This window comes from Macrobrachium nipponense, chromosome 35 (genome assembly GCF_015104395.2).
Source record: "Macrobrachium nipponense isolate FS-2020 chromosome 35, ASM1510439v2, whole genome shotgun sequence".
Taxonomy (NCBI): domain Eukaryota; kingdom Metazoa; phylum Arthropoda; class Malacostraca; order Decapoda; family Palaemonidae; genus Macrobrachium; species Macrobrachium nipponense.
In genome coordinates, this window is record NC_061096.1 from 46,006,065 (window position 1) to 46,011,996 (window position 5,932).

At 35.7% G+C, this 5,932-nt stretch overlaps 1 protein-coding gene across 1 annotated transcript in view; it reads right to left on the minus strand.

Moving 5' to 3' along the window:
• Window positions 1–401: 401 nt before the first annotated feature.
• The window catches only part of LOC135208734 (achaete-scute complex protein T4-like), a 10,622-nt gene continuing 5,091 nt past the window's right edge, over window positions 402–5,932 (minus strand). Inside the window, exons 2-3 of the mRNA XM_064241227.1 lie at window positions 3,460–4,091; window positions 402–2,705 (exon numbers count right to left, since the gene is read on the minus strand). The gene's annotated coding sequence lies outside the window, so the exon portion shown is untranslated. The remainder of the gene's footprint in view (window positions 2,706–3,459; window positions 4,092–5,932) is intronic.

Sequence of the window (5,932 nt, forward strand, 5' to 3'; positions counted from 1 at the left end):
CAGAGTATTTCTACATCAGTTTCTTAGGATCTCAATTTCCATTTATTCAAAATGTGTTTGTGAGTCATCCATTTTCTTATATTTCATATTCTGATATAATGATTTATTTTCCAATGTTATATTTTCTGTCTGATTTTGGAATATTTCAGTTATGTCTTATGAAATATATTTTTATTATGAGGTTTGTACATTTGATCTTCAATCATTATTTTAACAGGTATTAGATATTAGATATTTTATGTCATGAACTGCAAACAAAATTTAAAAATTATACATTAAACTGCAACCTTGGTATCTCTTAAGTTATACGGAATATATGGCAATAGTTATAATTTCTTAAAATAATTTGAAGATACGCCACAAACAGTATTATTCAGGAAATCAATAAGGAAACACAAGTCTTGACTTATAAAGCATTGCCTTTATTATATATAACAAAAGCCTATCATACCTATGAGATAAAAAAATGATTTTGTACAATATATACACAGGAGTAAAGTGACTTGAGTCTTATAACTCAAGACTATACATCAAAAGACGAGAATCATATAGTTCAGTGGTACAACCGTCATACATTCAACATAAATGTCACTGAACACAAATGTTAACCTTTTTCTTTTTTAACAAATATACATATAACATCATAGCCAACACCTATGCACCACCATATGTTTAAGGCTCATTGAGTATGGAATGTTTGCTGATATAAATTTTGTACACTGAGACAAATTGCGTGGAATGTTTTAGATATAAATTTTACACAAGTTGAGAGCAAATTTTTGTAAATGAGAGTAGCCCATGATCGGAAAATTTGCGGAATATTTTTTTAAGTCATTGCAATTTGGAAATGAGAACTGTAACTGCAACTGCAATACGACAAAATTTCAAGGAATCTAATGATGTCTGAATCAGTTATCATTAGGATATGCATTACAATACAATGTATGTGAATTTATGGTTCATAATAAATGCCCGTTGCCTAAAACTAAATAAAAAATTACATGTCTGTGTCTTCCATATTCACATTAATCATAATAGCCCCTCCTCAAATTTACTTAACATTAAGAGAAATACTGGTCGATTCTTTCTAACATAGCATTGACGTAGCCTAAGGCACTTTTGAGCAACAAAAAACAGATATATAACTTCAAAGAGATCAATAAACATCGTTTACCTTAGTCAAAATTATAACTAATAAACTTGTCACAAATAGAGATCGCATTGTACGAAGGAAAAAAGAACCTTTAATCCAAAAGTGTCAACATAATAATTCAGTTTGTTAGTTAACAATTATAAAGCACTACATAAGGCACATAAGGAAAATGTTTAGACGAAAGGATGGTAGACCATAGTGGTCAAGGGAGAGCCACTAGTCAATCACATCCCATGTCTATCTGACGCGAGTTCTGATTGGCTGGTTTGCTCCCCCATCTCAAGAGAAAAGACATCAACGTTATAATCGTATATATAATATATGTAGAAGCATTAAGAGATCACTCCATAGTTAAGGCACTTGGATGAGATGCAGTTTACGACCACACGGCACGGAGGAATAAGTGCCATTTTCTTTGCATGAGTTAGGAAGCTCTGTTAATGGTATATAAAATAGATATAGATATATATATATGTATAATATGTGTAATCAGTAAACAGCTTACCGAAATGAGAATCACCTTACAAAAATACATGGGGGGTTAAAAACTTGTCTTTAGTAGTGTCAAAAAATGTTTTGGTATACAAGTAACATTTAAAAATACATCTTCAACCTCTCTGAGGAACTCCTGCCATTTTTGGAAGTAATAGCACGCAGAAATCCAAAGATCTACCTTGTCTACATATGTATATGCATGTGTATTCACATCATGCAAACATACTTTTGTTGATTTCCCGATGATATGCATAATCAGATCAGGTTTGTGGAAAAGTCATTTCCTGAGTAATGAGAGGATTTTAAATTAAAATAAATAGATATGAGAAATGCTAATAGTTTATATAATAATGAAGTGTCTTTTTTAGAAGGGTGGGATTTTGAGCCACTGAACTAGTTTTGTTATCTTATGTATAAATATAATTACAAGTCTTTAGAGTTAATAGGAAAAACAAATCATGGGTTGATCTGCCATGCTATGTCAGCCAAAACACAGGAAGAAACCTTTGGCATCAGTATTTTTATGTCTTATTTAAGCTCTGCTGCTCTGATGACTAGACATTCACAAATACTAAAATAAAACAAATAATTTCCCTTTTTGTGACTTGACAATCCCAAAACATAGATAAATATTCTGCTTTTATTTCATAAGGGAACTTTTCAGTAGCACAAAAATAGTAGTAATTGGAAATGCAGTTCGCACATCTTCGTCATATTGTCACGCTTCCCATCATATGAAAATCAATTTTCCTTAATTTTCATAACTGGAGATAAAATTATAATACGTTGTTTATCTGCCTTCGTGTATCCATCATCAATTTTGCACTTGGAAGATGTCTGACAGTAAAACAAAACCTAGATTTTTCATTCTTGCACCTTCTTTCCTCAAGCTGGTCTTAAAAATATGTTTTTCCACTTTTCAGCAAGTTGGATGGAGATGTGCTGCTTTGGTCTTCGTTCTGTCTTTTAAGTAGTCCATCTTGGTTGCCTGACTTGGCCTTCTCGAGATACAGATCCATCACTCGCTTCCAGCCGTCCTCTAGATAGGAATTCCATCCTGGAAAGAAGGTAGAAAAATATTATCAGCATGAGTGTTATTGTCTAGTGTTACATGTATATATACATATCAACAATTTCAAGTTTTAATATAAATATATTTTGCACGAGAGAGAGAGAGAGAGAGAGAGAGAGAGAGAGAGAGAGAGAGAGAGGAACGGGGATCATAACGAGAAACAAAAATACGATTGAATAAACCTCATACCTATCTGGTCAACTAACTGAATGCACCTATTTCTCTTTCCCTCTCACTTTCCCATCATTGAAAGCAAACATGGGTTCCCTCTTCCCACCCCCAGCCCCGACAATCACAATTCCATGAATGGGTCTGGACGCTCCCAAAATGATTAAGTTCCGCACAATTACAGCCACACAAACCCTAACTTGTTGTTGTGAAGTTAGACCACTATAGAGTAAGGATCCCCTGTTAGGATTTAGCCCAATTAACCTTGGCATTTTTGTTGATGCTATGATGAAATTACTGGGAAAATTCTGGCCTTTGGTTGGGCGTACCTTTCCTTCTACAGTTCACTTTCTAAATATATGCAGAGCCAAGACAAGATTAAGTTATTTTTTGGCCCAGCCAACTGTCTTTTTCGAAATACCGAAGAACACCCGGGGACTGAAATCATCCTAAACGGTATCTCAAGGGTATATACCATGATGGAAAAGACCATTAAGTAATCCTACCAGGCCATTCAGGAGAAAGGGGAAAAAGGTTGGATGCACTGGACTCCTTTCATCTCAGAACTTACCGATTATTATTAGCATTAGAAAGTGGGCAGGCCACTTTTTCCCCGCCCTTTTTCTTTTTCCCTCGTCTTCTGGGAGGCACCTACTCCGTAGTGGTCCACTTTCCGAGAGCCATTTGGGACCATTGTGGATTTTCTCTTTAAAAAGGATTCTAAAGAGAGAGATGCACGCACACACATGGACTGGTCCCAGGGAAAGAAGAGAGAGAGATGTCTTCATCCACGTTTCCACGGACAGAAGTCTGCAGTTCCAAGTAACTTCCAGGCCTTCTAGGCTGCTTGTTGGGTAAACCAGGTGAGCTACGGCAAAGGGCACTTGGAAGCATATCTCTGGACGGACGCACATACATTCGTTGCCTTCCAAGTCAGCGTTCTTTTCGTGGAAAAAAATCTCCCGAAAGGATTTTCTTTTCTTTTTTCACTTTCACTGCACCATCCAGGTGTTCTGGGAGCTTGATTAGAATCCACAGAATAGGAGAAAGGATACTTTAGGCCGTTCGTTGAGTTAGAACTTGATAAGGAGAATAAAATAGCTCGTCATAGAGGCATAAATTGACTGAATCTCCTGGGTAGTTGACCAGCAGTACACGGTGATATAGACAAGCATGACTAGATTACCTTTATTCCACACGGTCCTGGAAAGAGAAGAGAAAGAAATTAGAAACACTTATCTCATATATCTCTGTATCAGCTTCGTAATCACACTTACAAATTGCCAGAATAGTTAGAAGCATATAAAAACTTTCTCTCGCCGATTCATACATTTAAATTATTGAGAGCGAAGCAAAAAACCAAATCTTAATCCTTCGAAAAAGTATAGAAAAAAAGGAGTTTTTTCGTCCATAACACCAGTCTAGACGCTATTGAACCGAATTTCTACAAAGCGTGGCCCGTTTCAATAGCCCGTTTCAATAGACAGAATTATATTTTCCAGTTTTTCCAAAGGGGAAGTTGGCAGGGATGATAATTTCGCGTCTCGGGGAAAAAGCGACACAAGAAAGCAGGTATGCCACGCAAAAACCCATAGAGATTTTAACGCCGAAAAGATAATGATCTGAAAAATAAGTGACTGAACTATAGGATATCACATAAGGTCTCCCCTTTGTGGGAATTCGCTAAAAAAAATTACAGCGAAACATATATCAATATCAGATCTAATCTTCGTTTCCTCCACGGCAGCACAAACGTGTCCATAGAACAGTTTTTGGGAGGAGGTACTCATAGGAGGAGAGTCGGGAAGGGGGGGTAAGGGGGTTGGCTGAGGGGAAGGGATACGAAGCGAGTACAGTAGGAAGTTGGTGGGTTGGTTGCTGACTGCAGAAAACCTCTGGTTGAAAAACTCTCAAATATCCCCTTTTATTTACAATGATTGCTCGACAAATGACATTTTAGTGTCTTTAATAAAATCAAATTAAACAGACGCTAATTTTAACTCGACTTGGAATGTTTTAAATGGGCAAATGAGTGAAAGAACGCTAAGAAAAAATCTACCCATTATCGTGATTCTGGCCGGAGGCGAGGACAAAAGGAGGGAGTCCGGCGGGATACGGCCCACTGCACTACTTCGCTCCAGTGATTATCTCGCTCTGTTCGAATCGCTTCCTCCAAGTCTTCGTCGTGGAATATGCCCGCTTAATCTAGCAACTATTTCTTCAGTAAAAAAAAAAAGTAACAAGGAAAGAGCTTTCTGGTAGCAACAGATTCGCTTAAATGAATAAACTACAACAAAACCCAACTACTTTTATCAATAGTATATATAAAGTCAAAGTCGATTTATCATCAGTTCAAACATTTCTCTGCGATGGCATCCATGAAAAGCAGCGACTGGAAGTCTCTCACAACTTGTCCGAGAAGTGACGGGAGCGAGAGGAAAAGTAGTAAAAGTAGTGGTAGTAATCCTTACAATTATTAAAATAATTATCATTATTATCCTGGTATCCCAAGCAGAATCTTATTTATATTAGTCAAAGACAACACTGGCTAATTTAATTACTAGGGTGAAATAATGGTATTAATACACACGCACACACGACAAATATGTGTGTGCCTGTATATGTGTATAACTGAATCACGAAAATATAGAACATGATGAATATATATTAAGGACAAAACCTACTTTCCTTCGTGGATTTTAATATATATATATATATATATATATAATATATATATATATATATATATATATATATATGTGTGTCTGTGTGTGTGTGTGTGTGTGTATATATATATTACATATATATATATATATGAATAACTTGATCACGAAGTATATAAAACGTGATGCTATGTATAAATAAAGGTTTTTTGCCACGAAGGAAAAAATGACAAAGCGAGATAGCCTAGCACTTTCGGTCCTGTCCGAACAGGACCGAAAGTACTCGGCTATCTCACTTTTTCATTTTTTCCTTCGTGGCAAAAAACCTTGATATATATATATATATATATATATATATATATATATATATATATATATATA